The sequence below is a fragment of the Centroberyx affinis genome, unplaced genomic scaffold, assembly GCF_046629955.1.
Source record: "Centroberyx affinis isolate AG114_WGS23_722 - 3 ecotype Tasmania unplaced genomic scaffold, CSIRO-AGI_Caff_v1 ptg005250l_1, whole genome shotgun sequence".
Taxonomy (NCBI): Eukaryota; Metazoa; Chordata; class Actinopteri; order Beryciformes; family Berycidae; genus Centroberyx; species Centroberyx affinis.
In genome coordinates, this window is record NW_027282614.1 from 77,377 (window position 1) to 101,230 (window position 23,854).

Sequence of the window (23,854 nt, forward strand, 5' to 3'; positions counted from 1 at the left end):
CAATTCTCGGCGGGGGTGCAGAATTCGGCATAACACATCGGCTCACACACGGCCGTGTATTCGACGTCTCAAAGGACACCGGCCTTTCTCAGACCATCAGCGTTCTACTTATTTGTTTTTCTTTATTTATTACAAAAGAGTAATTCAAACAAAATATCCATAATGTATACCAAAATCATAAAGAGCACGTGCAAGGAAGACCAAAGAAACCCCGAGGGGCTTATGGAGCGTCTCCCTTAATAACAATCATACATAATTATAATATAGTGTAATGAAACCCCCAAAAAGTTTAGAAAGAACAAAACAATATAAACAAATCAATAGGGAGGCCAAAGTAATACTGTATAGGGGGAACAGTAGAAAATAAGTAAAAGAATATTAAAAGACACCGAAAAGAAAAGGAAAAGCAGAATAAAGGAATAAAGAGAGAAAACAAAACAAAAAATGCTTTTGCTTTTAATGCTTTTGCTGTGGTGTTTATATGATTATGTGACTTCCACTTGATTTGTTTTTGTCATCTTGCCTAACTGTTTGGTATTAAACAAAGGCTACATATTTTACAGAGACTTTTTTGAAGGATATATTGTTGATTGAGTCGGTGTACGGCTATTGGTGAATGGGGTATTATTGCAAATCAAATCAGACCTTAACCAAACAATCTATCGTCCGGAATACTGTGCATCATACATTGATAGCTGTGTCCTAACTCACCCTACAAACATGTTATCTTAATGGTGTGGCGTCCAGGGGTTCTGGGATGGAGTTTAAACAGATTTGTATGGAAGCCCATTTCCGCCAGTGTGATGAAAAAAAAAAGATCCTGTAAGTCATTATAATGAGAACCTTTCTTAAAATAATGACTTAGTATCTCAAAATAATGAGAAACCTTCTCAAAATAATGACTTAGTATCTCAAAATAATGAGAAACCTTCTCAAAATAATGACTTAGTATCTCAAAATAATGAGAAACCTTCTCAAAATAATGACTTAGTATCTCAAAATAATGACTTAGTATCTCAAAATAATGAGAAACTTTCTCAAAATAATGAGAAACTTTCTCAAAATAATGAGAAACTTTCTCAAAATAATGAGTTAGTATCTCAAAGATACTAAAAAATATAATAAAAGATCCTGTAAGTCATTATAATGAGAAACTTTCTCAAAATAATGAGAAACTTTCTCAAAAGAATGACTTACTATCTTAAAATAATGAGAAACTCTCAAAATAATGAGTTAGTATCTCAAAATAATGAGAAACTTTCTCAAAATAATGAGTTAGTAGGCTATCTCAAAATAATGAGTTAGTAGGCTATCTCAAAATAATGAGTTAGTATCTCAAAGATACTAAAAAAAAAAGATCCTGTAAGTCATTATAATGAGAAACTTTCTCAAAATAATGAGAAACTTTCTCAAAATAATGACTTGGTATCTCAAAATAATGATTTAGTATCTCAAAATAATGACTTACTATCTCAAAATAATGAGAAACTTTCTCAAAATAATAGGAAACTTTCTCAAAATAATAAGTTAGTATCTCAAAATAATGAGAAACTTTCTCAAAATAATGAGTTAGTATGAGAAAGTAATAATGAGAAAGTTTCTCATTATAATGACTTACAGGACCGTTTTTTTCATCACACTGGCGGAAATGAGCTTCCATACATTTGGCATGCAACCACATTTAGCAAGATTTTGGACAGATCAGTCTTGTGCATACGTGCAGGTAATGTGGAATCATTGTGATCTAGTAGTAGTGACCTCCAGAGGGCAGCAGTGCACCATCTTAAGATGTAATGATCCAGTCTGGGCCCCATGTCTGAATATGCAGTTAGCCTCTTGATCAAGTTCTATTCTACCTCCATCTCTATAAATATGTTCTAATAATGATAGTGATCATGACAATAGACAAAAATCCACATGTCCTTTCACATTATCAGTATGTGAAAGTATTTGATAGGGTGATGGCTAGTAAAATACATATCTAATTCACACGTTTGGGGTTTTTTCATATTCTAATTTGTTATATATTGCATTTGTCTTTTTTTTTTATAATGCATACATTTCATATTTTTGGTATATTTTCCTATATTTTTTATTCATTTTCCTTTTATCTCGGTAGTGCTAATGTTGCACATACTGATAATGCTTTTTTGATAATACATTTTTTCATTCTGTTTCATTCCTACATTTCTACTTAACTAGTGTTGTAATTGATGTTTGTGTTATGTTTAATATGACTATTTGCTATATTTCTAATCTATTTTCTTGTGGTGTATCCCATTATGACTTGATGCTGCGAAGACCCAGATTCCCCAGAGGCATCAATAAATTTTCATCCAATCTAATCTAATGTTAAAATGTTTTTTCCACAGATATAACCAGACAAAAGCCCATCAGCACTTCTCATTACCAGACATCAGTCATATAGGATTTACTAATACTTTTGTGGAATGTTTTACCCTACTGAGATGTCAGGTGGATGGGGTTCTCTAAACAGGACAATATAATGGTCACTAGTTTAAAACTGCACTATGCAAGATTTTTATGTAGAAATCCAGTCTTATCACCTAAATCACAAAGAGGAGACCGCCCCATCCCCACTAATTGAGACACATTTGCCCAAATGAACTTCTGGTGTCGATAGTCACTGGTGGGAAATCTTCTCAACACAGGAAGTGACAGTGGTGGAAGAAGTACTCTGATCCTTTACTTAAGTAAAAGTACCAATACAGCAATGTAAAAATACTCCATTACAAGTAAAAGTCCTGCATGAAAAATCCTACTTAAGTAAAAGTACATAAGTATTAGCAGCAAAATGTAGTTGAAGTATTAAAGTAAAAGTAGTGGTTTGGTCCCTCTGACTGATATTTTATTATATATGACATCATTAGATTATTAATACTGAAGCATCAGTGTGTAAGCAGCATGTTACTGTTGTAGCTGCTGGAGGTGGAGCTAGTTTGAACTACTGTATATACAGTTAGCTAGTTTAGACCAGTGGTTCCCAAATTGGGGGTCGGGCCCTTCCAAAGGGTCACCAGATAAATCTGAGGGGTCATGAGATGATTAATGGGAGAGGAAAGAAGAAAAAACAAAGTTCTGATACACAAATCTGTTTTCAGTTTTTGGACTTTTTCTCTAATCTTTGATTTTTGCTGAAATATTGGATCATTTGAACATTTATTGAAATGAAACCATGTGAGGTTTAGAGGGAAAAATCACTATTTGGTGGAGCCGTTAACAACTCATAGACATCTGAAATGTGACCCGACTACACACTGCTTTTTGTAAGACGTCAAAAGCCAAAAAGGTTGGAAACCACTGGTTTCATCTTTAACAATGTGTTGTATTTTAAAAGCTTGTTATATTATCCATTGTGTCAAATCTCCATCTGAAAAGTAACTAAAGCTGTCAAATAAATGTAGTGGAGTAGAAAGTACAATATTTCCCTCTGAAATGTAGTGGAGTGGAAGTATAAAGTAGCATCAAATGGAAATACTCAAGTAAAGTACAAGTATCTCAAAATTGTACTTAAGTACAGTACTTGAGTAAATGTACTTAGTTACTTTCCACCACTGGGAAGTGATAAATCCAAACTTAAGAGTGAAATCCAAAAGTGTCTCCTAAACAGGAGTGAGCAAGCTGGACTCACCAAAATTAGACCTTTTGTCTCTCTTGTCCCTCTTGTCTTGATAGTCTTTGGCATAAAGCGTCACAGACCAGCTGGGGCTGTGTGCCGCTTGCTGACGTCACCTTACGGGATTTCTAGGTAATGAAGTCCTCAAAATTCAGACAGTCACCTCATTTGCATCCACAGCCCCGCTGCAATAAACCTCACCCATCAGAAACTTAAGGCAAACACTAAAGAAGTATTCTCCACATACTATTTGACTATACCCCGGGTCCTTGCCCTGTGGAAAAGTCTGTTTGAACCAGTGGAATCAAAGATGTGCAGATGAAAAGTCAGGAACAGATAAGAGGACATTGACAGTGTTCCTATGGGGACCGAAGCCCAGGCACGTCCAGTACAAAGGTTGTAATGAATTTAATTGGCGTGCCAGATCACAGCAGCTTGTTAACACATCAGCAGCACTGGGAATTGACAACAGTGATGTCAAATCTACTGAGACTGAGCCTCACACACCCTGCTACCTCCTTTGATTCGCAAGCATTTCAGTTTAGTTTCACTTCGTTTCCCAGTTTTAGGATTCACCTTTGTATGACAGAGTCTAGTCACATTCAGACTGGCAATGCTTCTTTATTTATAACTACCATGAACACAAATTATTATAGGCAAAGAACTGTGCACAGTTTATCATTCAAATGTTTTGGAACTTGTTGGTTCAGTGTACACATGAATTAAAAAAATATACCAACCACAATACTGGGTTAAATAGTATTTACAAATAGTCCATAACATTGATTTTATTTGGTAGGGTTCACCACATATAGGAAAATACAATGAGTGTAAAAAATGTAGACGTTATTATTAAACTAGATAAAAAATAAACTAAACTAAAACTAACAAAAACACTACAAAAAAAGATTTCAACTAAAACTAACAAAAAAAAAAAAAAAAAAATTAACTAAACTAAAACTTCCAAACCCACACTGAAATGTAACTGAAAATAAACTGAATTTGAAATAAAAATGGAAGACTACATGAAAATAAAAAAAATAAAAAACTTTAATAACCCTGGTTCATATTCACAAGTCAACTGAGAATAGTTTGCTGTAATCTGAATTGTCCTGATGTACAGTATTGTATCTAAATTGTCCTATTGTGGTAAAGCCAATGCATCTGCAGGTTAAATCAAACACTAAGAGTTGTTTGACCCATGTCTGGTGATAAGAACATATCTGGGTCACATTAATTAAGGAGCCATTTGGCTGAAATGAATTTGCCCACTGATAATAGCATTTCCTCTGCCTGGCTGCTGTGTGATTCATAGGCTGAGCAGTACAGCACGCAGCCTGGGAGCCACTGGTGTCAACAGCTTGAATCCAGAGGAGGTTACCAATTAGAAATGCACATGGGGCCAACAATTTGCCAAGGCTTACCTGTGTGTTCCAGCCTGGGACCAGCAGGTCTGTTCCCACCAGGAGTGACTCACACAGAGGCTGGAGAGGATCAGGCCTGACCATCAGCAGAGAGATTTTCTACCATTCACAAATTCACATTCACAAAAATCATTTGAGGTTCTAAACATTAGCTCACAACAAAGTTCTTATTGTAAACTAAAGATGCTAAGATGAAAACCAGGTGTTAAAAAGCATGGTGGCAAACTGAAATAAAAAAAAGAAAAACTGAACTAAAGCTATCTTGTCTACATCTAAAACTAAAATAGAATAAAAAATATACATCAAATGTTTTTAGTTTTAGTCTTTTTGTTTATTGGCAAGGAATAATTTAGGTAAATACATGTTAAAAGAAATTTAGATTTAATGTTTACAATACCTGTTGCAAATACTAAAACTAGAACTGAACTGAAACTAGATAAAACGAGACTAAAACTAACAAAAAAACTTGAGTTATGAATGGGATGAGGTTGCAAAAGGCATATGATACTATTAGAAAAAGTTAAAAAGTGTGACATAATCCATAGTCCTAAATGTTTTCCTCTCATTCTACTCTCTGTTCAGGACACCAGACTCGCCCAAACTGGCATTACTTGAAATCAACTATAAATACTGGAAATATGAATCTTATTCCTGACTATTTAGACAGGAGAGAAATGTTTCCTGTGATGTTATAACCTCAATAGATGGGATTTCTTTTTCATTATTCAGAAGTGGCTGTCAGTTTTATGGTCAGTGTTAAAGGTAAATCAGCCCCAAATCCACTTCACACCTAGATTTCTCACACACACTTGAAGTTTCATTTGAAATAAATAAGTCTATTTACTGTCTGGGCTGTAAAAGTTGCCCCTCCAAACCCACCAGATCAAGAAGTATTCAGATCTGTGTAGAGTGTATTATGATCCGTCATGGCTGTTCTGTCCGCTCACCAAACAGCATCAGCAGATTAACTATAATCTCATTTGTAGCGACTAATCTCCCCATGCTGTCTGGCTGCAGGATGGCCTTAGCAGCACTCACTAAACGTGGAGTAAAGTTGTTTGTTAAACACACAAACGCATAGATTTTTGGTTAACCGATATACTTAAATAAAATAAAAAAAAATAAAATAAAATGTGGAAAAAAAACCCAACTAAAACTACCAAAAAAAAACAAAAAAAAAAAAATTAACTAAACTAAAACTTCCAAACCCACACTGGAATGCAACTGAAAATAAACTGAATTTGTTTGTTAAACACCCAAATGCATAGATTTTTAGTTAACCAATATACTTAAATAAAATAAACAAAATTTAATAAAATGTGGAAAAAAACAAATTCAACTAAAACTAACAAAAAAAAAAACAAAAAAAAAATTAACAAAACTAAAACTTCCAAACCCACACTGAAATGTAACTGAAAATAAACTGAATTTGTTTGTTAATCACACAAACGCAGATTTGTTGTTAACCGATATACTTCAATAAAATTAAAAAAAATAATTAAATAAAATGTGGAAAAAAAAATTTCAACTAAAACTAACAAAAAACAAAAAAAAAATTTAACTAAACTAAAACTTCCAAACCCACACTGAAACTTAACTGAAAATAAATTGACTTTGTTTGTTAAACACACAAACGCATAGATTTTTAGTTAACTGATATACTTAAATAAAATTTAAAAAAAATAAAAAATGTGAGGGAAAAAAATTCAGCTAAAACTAACAAAAAAAACTAAAAAAAAACACAACTAAAACTCCCAAACCCACATTGAAATGTAACTGAAAATAAACTGAATTTGTTTGTTAAACACACAAACGCATAGATTTTTAGTTAACCGATATACTTAAATAAAATTTAAAAAAAATTAAAAATGTGAAGGGAAAAAAATCAGCTAAAACTAACAAAAAAAAACAAAAAAAAAAACAAACTAAAACTTCCAAACCCACATTGAAATGTAACTGAAAATAAACTGAATTTGTTGGTTAAACACACAAACGCATAGATTTTTAGTTAACCGATATACTTAAATAAAATGAAAAAAAAAAAAAATAAAATGTGGAAAAAAAAAATTCAACTAAAACTAACACTAACACGACTATAGTAGTGCATGTACTGGTGCATGTACGGTAAGGAGCTCTGAACAAGGATACATTCACTCAATATCAATTACTTATATGATATTATTACTTGGTACATGGGGTTGACTATCATTTTGGTGGCTTGCTGTATCTCAGTCTCTAAACACTGTAAACCATTGACTGATTGCCTGTCACTTTCACAGCATCTGAGATCACCTGAGCTCCTACACTGGTAAGCATTTCACTTTTGGTCCGGCAGCATTAGGAGCTCAGGGAAACACTGGAACCTTAGCTAAGATTAGCTGATTGTGCTGCAGGCTGCTGGGAGGATTTCCCTGCTCTTTTCTGGTCCTGGAGGTGGAGTCTGATGTCTCACTTTAGCCATCCACCAGCTAAGAGGCTTTGGGTGAGGCTGGGAGGGATACTCTGCCTCTGGAACCAGATATAAATAAATAAGTGTCTTGAACTCTTATTTATTCTGTTTATCTAGCTTTTGATACATATGGAATTATGAAAAATATATAGATAGTTATAGGAATAAGACCGTCCATAAAATGATCCTTCAACCAAGTCAGTCATGTCAAAGAATTGCATTTTCCTCTATCTCAAGAGCTAGTAAACTATTCTTGAAATCTTGGAAATCTTTGTCTGCTGTTTTGCCAAAAAGAAATATTTTGCCGAATTCTTCTAATACAGTTGAGTTTTACAGTCTAAAACTGTAAACTGAATTCAGTCAGTTTTGGAGAAGTCTCTGCTTTCATCACATGAAGTGAGTGTGCATATGAGACCTCTACAGGCTGCAATCCCTCCATGTTTCTCTTAGGACGGTCCAAACGGGGACAAACAACACAGAGGGCAGACCGTCCTCTCTCTTAAAAAATGAGCAGGAGCAGAATCACCTGCTTTCATGTGAAGACTATTCTTGTGTCTCTTGTGGTTGCCAAAAACCAACAGGACCTTGTTGGCACACTGACTCACAGGTTCAGCCGTACCGTACGTTAGTCCCAGGACATTTAAAAAGGCCATAAAGTTTGTGGGAATTCACATTGGTCATCCTCCATGTGTAACAGTTGAACAGATTGGTAATCTACTATGGTAAAATAGCCTTGGTCTTACTTCAGAATGTGGTTTTTCAAGAGGACACTGGGTGCACCACAAATTTTTTATCTGATATGAAGTACATCAAAGGGTGGTCTACAATTAATACAATATATGTTTTTTTTAATTATATCTGTTCAGAAGAACAATGTGTTCAGATTTCTAAAGTTCAGAAATTTGACTGCATTAACATCTTTCCCCTGCAAAATCCTTATTGTAATGTAGGGCCAGAGTCCCTCAGGGCCCCGGCAGCAGGATACAGGGGCCTTGATTAAGTCTGAATATGGTACTACTATTACTGTTACTACTACTTCTACTGGTACTTGTACTGCTACTACTACTACTACTACTACTACTACTACTCTACTACTGCTTCTACTACTATTGCTACTGCTTCTACTACTACTACTACTGTTACTACTGCTACTGCTATTTCTACTGATACTGCTACTACTACTGCTACTGATACTGCTACTATTACTGCTGCTACTACTACTACTACTGCTACCGATACTGCTACTTCTACTGGTACTGCTACTTCTACTGGTATTGGTACTGCTACTACTACTACTACTGCTGCTACTACTACTACTACTACTACTGCTACTACTACTACTGCTACTGCTACCACTACTACCACTGCTACTGATACTGATACTTCTACTACTACTGCTACTGATACTGATACTTCTACTGGTATTGGTACTGCTGCTACTACTATTACTACTGCTACTACTACTACTACTGCTACTACTACTGCTACCACTACTACCACTGCTACTGCTACTGATACTTCTACTACTACTGCTACTGATACTGATACTTCTACTGGTATTGGTACTGCTACTACTACTATTACTACTGCTACCACTACTACCACTGCTACTGATACTGCTACTTCTACTGATACTGCTACTTCTACTGGTATTGGTACTGCTACTACTACTACTACTACTACTGCTACTACTTCTACCACTGATACTGATACTGCTACTTCTACTGGTACTGGTACTGCTACTGCTACTACTACTGCTGCTACTACTACTACTACTGCTACTGATACTGCTACTTCTACTGGTATTGGTACTGCTACTACTACTATTACTACTGCTACTACTACTACTACTACTACTACTGCTACTACTACTGCTGCTACTGCTACTATCATCAGTTCCAATTTTATAATAGAAATAAAATAGATGTTTATTGATGCTTTACAAGCCACTTATTAACCATTTACTTACAGTAAACTTTACAGCAACCCCAAAAATGTTTTTAAAATCAATTGTTAATCATTAACCATTACGTATTGTAGCATTTAAGAAAATGTTATAACAAACTAAATGGCTAACTAACATAATCACAAAGCCATTGTTATCATATCGTCTCCCCAAACATTTTGTAGACATTTGTAGTTTCCTCTCACACTGATCTGCCATCTGGAAAGCACATAGACCATGATTTACGGCTCTTTGCTCCCTCCACTCACCTCACAACACCCTCCTCCTCCTCCTCTCCCTCCCTCTCCTCCTCCTCCTCCTTCATTATGTGTTGGGAGGCAGTGCAGAGCGGTAGAGCGGACCGGCTGCAGATATTAACCCCTCCACAGCAGGAGAAGGTCTTGTCCACACACACACACACACAAGCATGAGTGTTCTTTTCTCCTGTGAGGATTTCCTTTGATGTGACAGAGGAACAGGAGGGAATGCGCAGTATGGGATTAACTCAGAGCTCACCGTAACTTCTTCTAGTTGTCTGGACTGCATGGTCTCATCACCCACATTCAGGTAAACCTAATTTAACGGTAGATAGTGCTTGTTTGTTGTGTTTCAGTGTGATGGTGAGAAGCAAAAACTTCTGTAAGCCCAGAGCTCAACAAGTCACACCGACTTGAAAGTCTAATTTTAGCCGACATAATCTGAGAGAGAAGGATTTGAGTTAATAGCGTTGAAGAAGCAGAAGGCCGAGCTAATGGGACTAAAATGATTTGAACAGTTTTGAACTGTTTTGCCACTGATGAATTCACTGTTGATCACTTGATCAGTCTGCAGAAAATCAGCACTATTGCATCTTATTTTTGATTTCTGGAATGTGTCTATCTGTCTATCTATCTATCTATCTATCTATCTATCTATCTATCTATCTAGGGCTGGGCGATATGGTTGAAATCAATATCATGATAATCATAAGGATTTTTCTCGACATCAATATATAGCACGATATGGTTCATGTATGCAAAATCACATTAAATAATCAAATGAATGTTCATCTCATTGAACTGAATGGTAATATTAGGTGTGATGTCAAACAAAACAGAAATATTCAAATAATATTCCTACCATACCTCATTTTATCAGAGTTTTTAAGTAGAATTTGCTTGTCATCATCAATTTAGTATAATATTGAATTATCGCCCAGCCCTCTATCTATCTATCTATCTATCTATCTATCATACTGCTTGTACCTCCATAGAACTGCATGATTACATGGCTCTGTTGTTATACATAGAACCATTGCTAACTCTCTGTTTAATAATAATAATAATTAATTTTATTTATATAGCACACTTTAAAATACAATGAAATCTCAAGGTGCTTCACAGAAAGAGTAAAACAATCATAGTACAACGTTAAAACTGGTCGATTTACACAAAAAAAAAATCATGCAATTATAGGCATAAACCAAAATAAGGGTTAAAATAAGATGAATAAAATTAGAGACAAAAATTTAGAGACCCAAGTTTAAAGGGAAGGCACATATGAACCAGGACCCTAGGGGAAAGCAGAGAGGAACAGGTGAATCTTAAGATTTGATTTAAAAACAGCGAGTGAGTCTGAGGCCCTAATTCAGTGTTCATACACACAGTTTCAAACAGTGTTTCACTGTGATAGTTCTTAACAAACTGTAAAAACAGTGTTCATTAGAATTTGTCTTTACAACAAGGCCAGCCAGAGTATCTGAGGATTAAAGAATCCTTTAGCTGTGACTGTGCTGCACAGTGTCATATGAGGACGCAGGAGAAGGCTCTGGAGAGAACCAGAAGGACTCGCCATGTCATGGTGGGACCTGTGTATAGCTTGATGGAGCAAGGCTGTAATATCACTGGGGGTCAAACCCACAGGAGAAATATATAATGATACTGTATTTGTTTGAATGAGGCCACGAAAATAGCCTGAAAACTGACATTTAACACGTTTGTGAACAGATTCAACAACAGATCTTGCTTTTAAGACAATAAAGCAATCTTGGGTGCATCGATTTATTGATGATTTCTTGAAATACAATAATAATAACAATAACAATAATAATAATAACTTTATTTATATAGCATGTTTAAAAACAGAGTTTGCTTTGATAGACAAAATAAAGCAGAATACTCAAATTACTCAAATTATGAATTTAAAAGGCAATAAAACAATAGGGATCATAGGATGGGGATCGTAGGATGAAAACCAAAATATACAGTAAAATAGAATAAAAGTAAGATAGCATTAAGACAGAGTTAAGATAAAAGACAATAGAAAGATGATAAAAAGATGATAAAGAGACAATAAAAAGCCAATAAAAGATAAAAAGAATAAAAGACGATAAAAAGACGACATCACATGAAAAGCAAGTCTATAGAAACGGGTTTTAAGAAGTGATTTAAAAGACGTCACTGATTCTGCAGCCTTCTCTCCTCAGGCAGGTCGTTCCAAAGCCACGGGGTAATATGGGAATACTCATCATGGTGACACCTTCTAAGGCTATCATATCTCTGCAGCACTCATGAAAAATTATAATAAACTCATAATGTCTTTTGACCATGCTATAAGAATCCTAATCATAATGCTTACTCATTAATTATATCAACACTCGTAAAACACAGATATAACTTGTATGACAAACATACATGTTAAACTTACAATTTTAATTTCATTTAATTTCTCAGAGACATTTATCTGTAAAGTACATATTTGAAATGGAGAAAGCATTGAGAATAAAGGAATGAAGAGTAACAGCAGCTACAATGTTCCCTCCTCACAGCCCTTATTCATACACAGATAAACTATATTATCATATTGATGAAATATAATATCAAGAGGGGCTAAATACACCCTCAGAACATGTAAAAAAAAAACCCAAAAAAACAAACTCTAAAACCCCTTTCAGTTCACAAACTACAAACACCATTTCTTTTATCAAAATGTGTTTTTCACAATATGGGACCTTTAATCTAAATTCAGCAAGATATTGTTCTTTTACTGGAAGGAAACAAGTTCTTTCAAACAACTTCTTGGTGAAATCTGACCTTCCATGACACCTAATTTTTAACATTTTCTATAGCACTTTCTATTTTACCTCAACACATTTACATATGCTGGGTCATAATTAAGTGAGACAAATAAATGATAAATTTAACAGTGAACAGTAACAGTGAACCACAACAAAACTAAACAAATAAAACTGGGAGGTTTTGCAGGTTCTGCTGCGGCAAACCCCAATCAACAATTAGAGCTCTAATGTTATCTAGTGGTTCTCAACCTGGGGTCCGGGGACCACCAGGGGTCCTTGAGGGCATTCCAGGGGGTCCCCAGCAAATTGATGAATGAATTGTTAAACTTCATTATTTTGTCATTTTAGAATGACTATTTTGATCATAGTTTCACTGTTATCTCTCTACCTACAGTACAGATAGACATGGAATTCTACACAAAATCATATCTGACAATAAAAAATATTCTCAGATTTGGGTCCGAGAGACAAAATCTCATCAGATGGGGGTCCGTGGCTCTAATGTGGACTAAATTAGGGGTCCTTGATATGAAAAAGGTTGAGAACCACTGATCCAATGTGAGGCTTCATGCTCTTCTTAACAAATTTTTAAATATATGAGACAAAAAAATAAAAACTGTGTGTGTGTGTGTGTGTGTGTGTGTGTGTCTGTGTGTGCTCAGTGTGTATCGGTCCCTTGGTCTCTCCTCTCACAGCAGTGTATGGTCATCCTGATGTTGTGCTGAGGTGTGTGTGGAGTCATCGCACGCCAACCAAACACACCGCCCGCCACGGCCAGACGAGCAGACAGCAGGTCAGTTCAGAGCGGGGAAACAGCTATGTATGGTGTATATGTATTGGTGTATTTTGGTATGTGTATTATATTGTATTTCCATATCTGTAGTGTATTGTGGTTTTATCATTACACTGTACATGTAAAAGCCCAACTAGGGACAAGAGTTGAAAATTAGCAATAGCTATAAACTCTCTGTGCAGCACATCAGTTTCATGCTCTGTATTGGAACTATGTTAAATTGCATCATCCCTATCAAATATAATTCAAATAAATATCCTGGATTCAAGGAGCCTTGTCTGTGATGGAAAAGTTTTCATTAGTTACACCATCTCAGTTTGCAGTTGTCATATCAACTCTTTCTGTAACATTTACACATGGAACAATATATGCACCATAGTGTGGAGAAAGAGTTTTTGAAAAATGCTAGAGCAAATTTATATATGGAAGTTATCATTTGCTGAGTTTGTCTAACTGTCCTCCACTGTGTTTCCAGGCCAATGGATACTGAGGATCAGGCGTCGTTACCAGGGACAGGACTGCTGTCCAGGTGAGTGTCACTCCCTATACCGCTAGCTCTACTGGACACAGGAGGAAGCTATGGAAGCCCATTCCCGCCAATCAATAAAATAAAAAAATGACTCAACTGTGAGTTTTTTTTCTCGCAATTGTGTCTTTATTTTTCAGTATTCTGACTTTTTTTCCTCACAATTCTGACATTATATCTCAGAATTCTAACTTTTGTTTTTTCTCATGCAAAAAAAGAATTGTGAGGTATAAAGTTAGAATTGTGAGATAAAAAGTCAGAATTGAGAGATATAAAGTCAGAATTGTGAAAAATAAAGTCAGAATTGTGAGATATAAAGTTAGAATTGTGAAAAATAAAGTCAGAATTGAGAGATATAAAGTCAGAATTCTGAGAAATAAAGTCAGAATTCTGAGAAATAAAGTCAGAATTGAGCCGTTTTTTATTTTATTCAGTGGCGGGAATGGGCTTCCATAGAATACAGACCTTTCTGTCATGCCATAATGTTGTACATGAAACTGCAATTCACATGAAACGATAAAGCTTTTATTCTCCATAATTTCTACTATAGTTTAAATATGAGAATCTTTTCATGGCAAAAGATTTCAAGTTTTTACATCTTCAGGAAAATCCATTTCCAGAATATATTGGAACTGAAGTGAAATTGAGCCCAACCCTGGTATAGCCTACCTTCTGCAAAATGAGATTCATATGCAGTCAAAAAATCCATCAAAAATCGATAAGCACGTTTTGCTATCTGACATCTTCTCCAAGGCTGTCCCGCTTCATGCACTTTGGGAGGGACGGGAGCGTTGGCCCCGCGGACCCCAGCCTCAGCAGCCACGCCGAGTTCAGACGAGCCTGGAGGGCCGAGAGCAGCGCCCCCCCTAGGAACAACCAGAACTGCACGAGGAGGTCAGCTCTAGACCTGGGAACCAGCTCCTGTGACTGAGCTATCAAAGGAAATATGCAAATATTGAGAATGAGTCCTGTGGATAATTGCTAGCAGATAACGTTGGGGAGATCTGGGGAAGTCTCCCTCACTATCAGGTTTCAGTTATAAAAAGTATATTGAATTAGATGTGATGAAGTCATGGCAGATAAAAGACTTCCCTCAGACACCTTGTGTTCTGTAATCCAAAGCTGACAGGACTATTAAGGGCAGTTTGACGTACTGATAAACAATTAATATAAATTACATTATTACTATTGGCAGCATGCAATGTACAGAGATGGAGCCCTTACAGTTTTAGGGTCAAAACTGACAGCATTAATCTGAAACACTGGTAACACTTTACAATAAGGGTCACTAAGTTAAGGGTTAGTTAATGCTTAATAAGCATTAACTAACCCTTAATTAACAGTTAACTAATGTGTCTGTAATCATTTACTAATGGTGTTCATGTTAACTAAGGTATTAACTTATACATTACTTAATAGTCATCTTTATAAACTATGAAATAATATATAAATTAATACCTTAGTTAACATGAACACCATTAGTAAATTACACATTAGTTAACTGTTAATTAAGGGTTAGTTAATGCTTATTAAGCATTAACTAACCCTTATTAAGCATTAACTAACCCTTAACTTAGTGACCCTTATTGTAAAGTGTTACCGAAACACTACAAGTCCTGGTTTTGCTAACTGTGTCAGTGTGGTGAGTAGGGATACTCACCACTCAGGGAAGTATTTGAAAGTCAATTTAGTCTATTTTTCTGTGACGTACAACTTAACTGACATTAACTGAATTTTCCTGATGGAATAAAAAACCCTCTCACCTTGTGCATGAAGCACATTAAAACAAATCCTGACAATTATTTGGAAATATTATGTGTAAATTCACAAAGATTTGGTAACATATTCGCCAATAGTAAGTAAGTAAGTAAACTTTATTTATAAAGCGCCTTTCGAAACCAGAGTTACAAGGTGCTGTACAATGAAAACATTAAAAATAGAAATAAAAAAGAAAGTTAGAAACAGAAAAGCAGACAATAACAAAATAAAAACATTAAAATTGCACAGAAGGCAAACACACATTACAAAACAAAGTGCTTACGAAACAAGTGAGTTTTTAAAAGCTTCTTAAAACTATCCACTGACTCGTTTTTTATGACTAAAGGAAGGAGAGTGGGAGCTACAACTGAAAAAGCTTGGCCACCCTTAGTTTTAAGCCTGGTTTATGGGACAGCTAGAAGGCCTTGGCCAGAAGACCTGAGAGATCTCAGTGAAAGTGGGGCCAGCCCATGTAGTGCTTTATAGGTGATTAAGAGAATTTTAAAATCAATTCTGCAGTAGTCAATAGCGGCATATAATTCAGATAAGATCTGGTCATACATACATGCACACACACACACACACAGTCATAGTGTATGCAGTTGGTATGCTAATTCCAGTTCTCCAGAATGTAAAGCTTCATTGATGCCGATGTGAAAATTGCTCCTGACCTTATTTACAAGTCTTTTTCCTCTTCTAGTGATCCTCAATGGCCCTTGGCTGCACTAAATATGAACAACTGCAACAACACTGATGAGTAAGTGCAGTACATTATGTGTGTTACATAGGTTTACATATTTGAATTTTCTAACATGTCTAACACCTTTTGTCATGCAATCTGATACAACTGGAATAGGAATAATGGAACGTCCGCTCTGTGAGATTTATTTCCAAGCCATTGCATCCCCTATCTAATAGTGCCTAAACATTCAATTTTTGAATACACCCATTCAACAAATTATTTTTTTGAATTCAACAGTTCAATATGAGCACAACAAATTCAAATTCATGCAATTAAAGCCAATTCCCCATTTATTGTTGCTGTAAGGAAACATAGATATGAAGGTAGAACAGGTGGAATACTTTTTTCATCATGTAGGAATAGTGGAATATGTTAAGTTTACAGAATGGATTTCTGTTACTTGCTCTGTCTGAAATGAATGCACAACACAACAAAACTGTATCATACTGCCCCCCTCTGGCTTCCTGGGTCCGCTGCATGACACCGAGTTCATGAATTTCCAACCAATCAGACAGATTTATTTATTTTACAGCAAAAAAGATGACAAGAAGGGAGAAATAAAGAAAGATGAGAAGAAAGACGAGAAAAAGGACGAAAAGAAGGATGAGAAGGACAAGAAAGATGAGAAAAAGGATGAGAAGAAAGATGAGAAGAAAACTGAGAAGAAGGACGAAAAGAAGGATGACAAGAAGGACGACAAAAAGCCAGAGCCTCCGTGAGTATAACATGAAGTGCTTTAAGCATGGGAATAGGACTTATTCAATATTCATTCAGTTTTATATTTCTGGACCACAAAATAATCCTGGAAACCACAAACAACCTTGAATATTTCTTTTTCACCTGGAAATGGTCATTTATGGCTCACAGGAATACTTTCTTTTTAATTTTGAATGAAATTTCCTGGACAAATTAAACAGAGTTATTTTCAATGATGTTACGCCAGTTTATCCTGGTTTGCTTATGTATTTCTCTACCTCTACCTATAAAGAAGTCTACGGAAGCGTAATGCATTCATTTGAGAAAAAAAAAAAGCCCTGTTTTTCTGAATTAACAAGATAATTATCTCAGAATTCTGAGAAAAGTTTTCATGGAAAAAAATAATTCTGCTCTGTTTTTCTGAATTAATGAGATATCTCAAAATCCCAAGAGAAGCTCTCATTCCTACTTGAGAGCTCGATTTCATGGAAGCAAACATGCCCTGCCTGTTTAGTTTAAATAAAACTGGATTAAACTAATTAATAATTATCTCTTTAATTCAGAAAAACAAACTCTTTACACAAACTTTAAAAATGTGTGTATCTCCTGATGTGAAACAAGGTGGTAAAGGACATGAAATTTACTTTTGGTGAAAATCTGATGTGGAACAGGCATCTTGACATAGTATTGGCAGAGGTATGCTCTCTACAGAGGAGTGTCATCTAGTTTTTTAAGCTGAAACCATGTCAAGAGCTTCCTATATATCAGACATGAGAAAATATACTATATGTGAATATAGATGGGTTAACAGTTTTCAGTTAAAAGCCTTTATTCTATGGGTTGTGCTTCTTACCCCAATAAAAGCCAGGGGCCAAAAACATGTTGGTCACTGATGTTGATCTTTCATTATGAACAGCCAATAGAATAAATGCATCTGATTCCATCATATATACATTTTGGACAAATCTTGCTATAAGTTCTTTAGTGTATATTTCAAACACAAAGATGATTCCATATGCAAAAATATAACAATGCCAGCAATTTGGAAAAACACTTGACTAACCCTTTCCAGAAGTTCATCATTCAATATTTCTACAATATATAGACAATCCAGTAAATGTTTTAGTAGTTACCAGTACCACTAGCAATAGTAATAGTGTTTTGTTTTTGTTTTTTTTCTCAAATGGTGGGCAATAAATTCTTCCATTTCTCATTCAGAAAGGAGGTGTGGATCATGGACCCTGCCACAGACCTGTACTACAATTGGCTGTGCACAATTTCCATCCCGGTGTTCTACAACCTGATGATTCTGGTGGCAAGGTCTTAATACCTGTGATTTTCTGTTTCCTTTATGACTCATTTTTGAGAGGTTTTTGATGATCAATCTTCTCATGTTTCTGCTTTCCCCTAGGGCTTGTTTCAATGAACTGCAGTCCACAAACACAACACTATGGATGGTATTAGACTACACCTCAGATGCCCTCTATTATATAGACACCTTTGTGAGAGCCAGGACAGGTCAGTTAAAATAATTTTGTGAAATTACAGAAAACTAATGTTTTTGGACCACAGATCTCTTGTAAAAGTGATAATGCAAATCATATAATGTGTCAACAGGTTTTCTGGAGCAGGGACTGCTTGTTAAAGATGCAAAGATACTGAAAGAAAACTACACAAAGACACTACAGTTCAAACTGGACATAATATCAATGATTCCCACTGATTTTGTATTCCTCAAAATCGGTATCGACAACCCGGAATGGAGGTTCAACCGTCTCTTCAAGCTAGGTCGCCTCTTCGAGTTCTTTGACCGGACTGAAACTCGGACCAACTTCCCCAACATCTTCCGAATCGGAAACCTTGTGCTTTACATCATCATCATTATCCACTGGAATGCTTGCCTCTTCTTTGCCATCTCCAAAACCCTCGGCTTTGGCTCAGACACCTGGGTGTATCCGGACATTAACAACCCTAATAATGCACGCCTGGCCAGGCAGTATATCTATTGCCTTTACTGGTCCACGCTCACCCTGACCACCATTGGAGAGACGCCGCCCCCTGTTCAAGATATTGAGTACCTATTTGTGGTTGCTGACTTCCTCACTGGTGTCCTGATCTTTGCTACAATTGTAGGTAACGTTGGTGCCATGATCTCCAACATGAATGCTGCACGTGCAGAGTTCCAGGCTAAGATTGACTCCATCAAGCAGTACATGCAGTTTCGTAAAGTTACCAAAGACCTGGAGGTAAGGGTGGTGAAGTGGTTCGACTACCTCTGGACAGAGCAGAAAACCTGTGACGAGAAACAGGTGCTGAGGAACCTTCCGGACAAACTGAAGGCCGAGATTGCCATCAATGTCCATTTGGAGACACTGAGGAAAGTGCGCATCTTTCAGGACTGTGAAGCAGGTTTGCTTGTCGAGTTGGTCCTCAAGCTTCAGCCGCAAGTCTTCAGTCCTGGCGACTACATCTGTAAGAAGGGCGATATTGGCAGGGAAATGTACATAATCAAAGAAGGAAAGCTGGCTGTGGTAGCAGATGATGGAGTCACCCAGTTCGTGGTCCTAAGTGATGGAGCATACTTTGGGGAAATCAGCATCCTCGGTATCAAGGGCAGCAAGGCGGGCAACCGAAGAACGGCCAACATCCGAAGTGTCGGCTACTCTGATCTCTTTGCCCTGTCCAAGGATGATCTAATGGATGCACTCATTGAGTACCCTGATGCAAAATACGCCCTAGAAGATAAGGGGAGGGCCATCCTGATGAAAGACAACCTAATAGACGAGTCGGCTGCCAACGCTGGTGCTGACGCCAAAGACTTGGAGAACAAAGTCACTCAGTTGGAAGGTAACTTGGAGGTCATGACGGCCAAATTTCGTAAGCTGACAGAACAGTATGAATCCTACCAACGGAAGCTCAAGCAACGGCTCTCCAATATGGAGAACGAGGTCCGAATCCTTAGAGTGGATGATCTCTGATGTGGAGGAGGACAATGACAACAAAGTGAATTTGGCAGTATTACTCCAGCATGTAATGCTGCATAGCTCAATCAGTAGAGTTTTGCACTAATTCTGCCAAGGTTAGGGACTCTTCCTTCTGAGGCCACCCATGGTACTGTAAGGCAGTGGTTCTCAACGTGGGGTCTGGGGACCACAAGGGGTCCTTGAGGGGGTTGCAGGGGGTCCCCAGCAAATTCATCAATTGTTAAACTTCAGCATTACTTCATTTACAAGAAGTTAACACAATTAGAGAACGTAGAAGAATGAGTGTTTTGATCATAGTTTCACTATTATCTCTACCAACAATACAGACAGTCATGAAATTCTGGACAAAATCATATCTAACAACATCTCATCAAATGGGGGTCCATGGCCCTAATGTGGACTAAATTAGGGGTCCTTGATATGAAAAAGGTTGAGAATCACTGCTGTAAGGCACATTGGATAAGTGTCCACCAAATGGCATATGACCAGCAGCTGGACAGACAAGGACACCCAGTGTCTGTCTCTATTCATTATTCTTATATATTGTAACATAATATGGTTGCCTCAAGTCAACTATTTTCACAAACATATCTATGTATTGTTGTTATTAGTTACAAAAGCATCTGGCAATGCTGCATTATTGTTGCAATACGCCAAAAATACTTTTGGCGTATTATGTATTATATTTATGAGCAATCCTGGGAAAAAGTAGAAAATGATTTTAATACTTAAGCTAAACCAAGCACTCGGCACTGTTATTTATTTATTATTTTTTACACATTCAGCTACCATTTTGCCTAGGTGTAATGTAAACTCCAGTTTCCTGACAATTTGTAAGACAATGGACTTAACTATAAACAATTTATTTTTCTCCCGTTTAATAATAGTGACTGTATTTGATTGACAAATACAATTTAGTGTCATTTATTATTATTATTATTACTTTTTAGTAAGACATTTGCAGCATCGGACGATCATTTCCAAAGCAACACTGTTATTTATAAGTGATGCTTCCTGGATCTCTTTGTAACGAATGGACTGATTTTAAGCCACAGATAATAGGCGAGAAGCTTTTCACAGTTAAGGCATGCTTCTGCTGAAATAACATGTACAAAAATACTCAGTTGTAAAATTATTTTCACGTTCATAATAAAAGATGGATGAATGCTTTTATTATGTACATTGTGGTCTTATTACATTATGGGACAATAGACAGATCCATTTAAGAGCCTGGAACCACAATGATCATCCTATGGAAGCCCATTTCTGCCAGTGTGATGAAAAAAAAAAAGAGAATGACTTTGTATCTCAAAATAATGAGTTAGTATCTCAAAATAATGACTGTATCTCAAAATAATGAGTTAGTATCTCAAAATAATGAGAAACTTTCTCAAAATGACTGTATCTCAAAATAATGAGTTAGTATCTCAAAATAATGATAAAGTTTCTCAAAATAATGAGTTAGTATAAAGTTTCTCATTATTTTGAGGTACTAACTCATTATTTTGAGGTACTAACTCATTATTTTGAGATACTAACTCAATATTTTGAGATACTAAGTCATTTTGAGATACTAACTCATTATTTTGAGAAAGTTTCTCATTATAATGACTTACAGGACTGTTTTTTTTCATCACACTGGCGGAAATGGGCTTCCATAATCATCACTTCAGCAGCAACACTATTATTAATAAGTGATGCCTCCTGGATCTCTTTGTAAAGAACAATCTGGCCATCTGGAGCAGTAGTCCGGGGTTTTCCTGGTGGGTCGGTCAACCTCTGGGCCAGGAATGAGTCCAGCAACACTGATACGAAAAAATAAAAGAAGTCCAGTGCCGTTTGGTGGTCTTGCTGGAGACTGGCCCTCTGGCTCCATAGGGATGTGTGTGGGGGGGGGGGGGTCTCTCTTCATCGTCCATCATTCTCTCCCCTCCGACTTTACTTTGGTACATTCTACCTTTCATAGGCTGAGCTGACAGTGACAGACTTGTGCTGTGCATAAATTTGCTGCTGACCTAACAAATGAACATTATGCTCACTTTGTTGAGTGCACATGAAAAATATAAACAAAAGGGTAAATGTGACAGGGAAAGTCGGGATTTTCTATGATCCACAAGTTGCTGAGATGTGATGTTTATGGGCAGAGACCATGGAAACCTTGTGAACAACTGAAGGCATGTAAAAGGGATGTTTCTCTTCTCTTCTCTAATAATACTTTATTTTACATGTGTCGCTTTTGTGAGAAGCAAGGGCAATGGGTTGAGGATCTGTGGGTCAGTTCAGTACGGTGGGCCAGTTTGGGTCTAATTTCCAGAGCCGTCTTTTTTTTTATTTTTTATCCCAGTATACCACTGGCCACAGGTAATAGATGAGAAACTTTTTGCAGTTAAGGCATGCTTCTGCTGAAATGCTGCACAAAAATGCTCAATTGCAAAATTATTTTCAGATGTCCATAATAAAAGATGGATGAATGCTTTTATGTACATTGTAGTCTTATTCCATTATGGAACAATAGATAGATCCATTTAAGAGCCTGTAACCACAAAGCATTACTTTACTTGCGAATGTTGTAATAGCAGTAAAGATTTCAAGCTAGGATTTACCTTTTAAAATACTTAAGAAACCACTGAGACCAAAGTGAGTAATTCTAATAGGTAAAACTTTTTTTAGGTCTATTAATAGGGTGGAAGATAAAAGTCAAATGCTGATAAATTTTGTCTGTAGCTGATAAATCTATTTACTGTACCAGCCACCCTCTTAAAGGTGACCAACCATCATTCAGAGGTCTTCTATTCTAAAAATCATATTTTACAAGTGGTTGATTACTTTTTGAATCCATCAGCCACTGCGCCTAGTTAAAAAATGTCAGCATCCTGTCATCATGATATAGATGAATATCATGACCTAAATATTAATCCGGTACAGTCAGCAGAGAGAATTTAATCAGTAAAGTAGTAATGTGAGATGGTTTTCTTGTGCTCACTGCCTTAAAGGTCCCATATTCTCCACTTCCCAGTGTTTTATATTATGTCTTGAGGTCTATTAAAAGCTGTGTGTGTGGTGTCATGTACCGAAAACACTCTCAATCCATTTTTCCACGTTCATCTTCCAGCATCTCTCTGAGCCTTACAGAGAACAGGCCGTTTCTGTCGCCGTGTCTTTAAGGCTCATTAATATTAACGACCCCTCTGTTTCGATTGGCTAACCGTTTCAAGAGTGAAACGTGAGACACCGTGGCCCGGCAGCTACAGGTAGGGAAAACTCTCCGGTAATAAACAATGACAACCGCTTTGAAAAAAACACTTTGTTAGTCTATTATTTCTTACAAAAATGATAATGAGCGAACCTTTGTGACGTCACAAAGTTACGGAAGTCCAAACGGCTCGTTTAGAGGCTCGCTGCACTAATATGGATTGTGTGGATTTAGTTGGCGACCGTGTGTTTTGATACTTTCACCATGTTTAGATAGACCAGTGGTTCCCAACCCAGTCCTCAAGGACCCCCTGTCCTGCAAGTTTTTATTCCATCTTTACTCTTGCACACCTGATCCCACTGGGGCCTACACACTTTCATGCTGCTCTGTTCAGGTAGATCTGTCTCTACCAATCAGCATTAAGACCTTAACTGGATCAGGTGCGCAAGAGTAGAGCTGGAACCAATACTTGCAGGAAAAGGGGTCCTTGAGGACTGGGTTGGGAAACACTGAGATAGACCATCCAACTCCTTTATAATTAAAGAGGCAAGGGAAATCCTGTTTTACACGATATGGGACCTTTAAGTCAAAACTAAATTAATACTGCTCAGTGTGGTCACTGGAATTAACTGTACAGCTGAATGTGGATGTG

General features: G+C 36.6%; 1 pseudogene; it reads left to right on the forward strand.

Annotated features, from left to right (window-relative positions):
- The first annotated feature begins 11,240 nt into the window (after window positions 1-11,240).
- Window positions 11,241-21,803, forward strand: LOC139667023 (cyclic nucleotide-gated channel alpha-3-like; annotated as a pseudogene).
- The last annotated feature ends 2,051 nt before the right edge of the window (window positions 21,804-23,854 follow it).